The 1,175-nt window shown below is 46.0% G+C and overlaps 1 non-coding gene across 1 annotated transcript; it reads left to right on the forward strand.

The window, feature by feature from the left end:
• Window positions 1-672: 672 nt before the first annotated feature.
• Trnan-guu lies at window positions 673-746 on the forward strand. The gene has a single exon. It is a non-coding gene; the product is annotated as a tRNA-Asn (tRNA).
• Window positions 747-1,175: the final 429 nt, after the last annotated feature.

A 1,175-nucleotide genomic window follows, 5' to 3' on the forward strand; every position in this document is an offset into this window, starting at 1 on the left:
CAGCGAGAGAGCGAGAAAGCGAGAGAGCCAGCGAGAGAGCGAGAAAGTGAGAAAGAGATAGCGGGGATGTTTCAGGTTAAACGCGACTCGATTTCTGGTCGCACCTCTCACTCGCGATTTTTCTCGCGAGAGCTGCTAAATAACGCGACGCGACAAATAAGCTTGATTAGATTGGCACGCGTGCGCTCGCGAGTGTGTGGGCAGAGAGGGAGAGAGGGAGGGGGAGAGAGGGGAGAGAGGGAGAGAGAGGGGGAGAGAGGGGGAGAGAGGTAGGTTGATAGCATCACTGACGCGGGAGAGTTTTGCGGCGATAGTATTTCTCGCGGCTCGATCAGCCCGCGGCTGGTTGTGAATTGTTTTGCAAACACTGACGGAACAACGTATTAATGTTTCCCCCGCGTAATGCGTGTATCTTATTTATATATCGAGCAAGAGTGGGCGCAAATGTCAAAATTGCCAAATTTGCCGACATTGCCGAAATTGGCGGGGACTTATTCGGTTATGTGATAACGCGCGTTGCGCTGTAATTAAATGAATTATAAGAAATAAAAATCATCATCAGTCACCATTCAATCCTCGGTCGTAACCATGACTGTAACTGTCAAATTACATTAAACGGCTCGTAAAATTGATAAACACGATATTGAAAGACGGACGACACTTCTATACACCGTCTCTGTGGCGCAATTGGTTAGCGCGTTCGGCTGTTAACCGAAAGGTTGTTGGTTCGAGTCCAACCAGGGACGCGTTACATTTTTGTTTGGTGATATCAATGATATCAAAAACATACGCTTTTATTTCGTGTGTATTGCTATATCTATGCTTCTCGGTATACAAATTTACACTTAACGTCCATAGTATCATCTAGTCACCAAGATATACAATTGCCTAACACAAGTGTACCGAGCTACTTTTTTGTCGGGTTACTTTATAGTATCTACTAGTCACCCTGCGTGGAACGCAGTTAGTCAGCATCAACCATTGATGACGTCATGAACAATTAACATCCCACATATCAGTAGTCACTCGAATCCTTTTCAAGTCAAATAATACGAATTAGGCAAATGAACCGCGAGTTGCCTAAGGATGCTGCTGCACCCTATTGTCCGCCCATCTTGCTGTAAAGGCTGCTGCACCCTATTGCTTAGGATGCTGCTGCACCCTATTGTCCAAGT

The sequence above is a fragment of the Priapulus caudatus genome, unplaced genomic scaffold (assembly GCF_000485595.1).
Source record: "Priapulus caudatus unplaced genomic scaffold, Priapulus_caudatus-5.0.1 Scaffold6358, whole genome shotgun sequence".
Taxonomy (NCBI): Eukaryota; Metazoa; Priapulida; class Priapulimorpha; order Priapulimorphida; family Priapulidae; genus Priapulus; species Priapulus caudatus.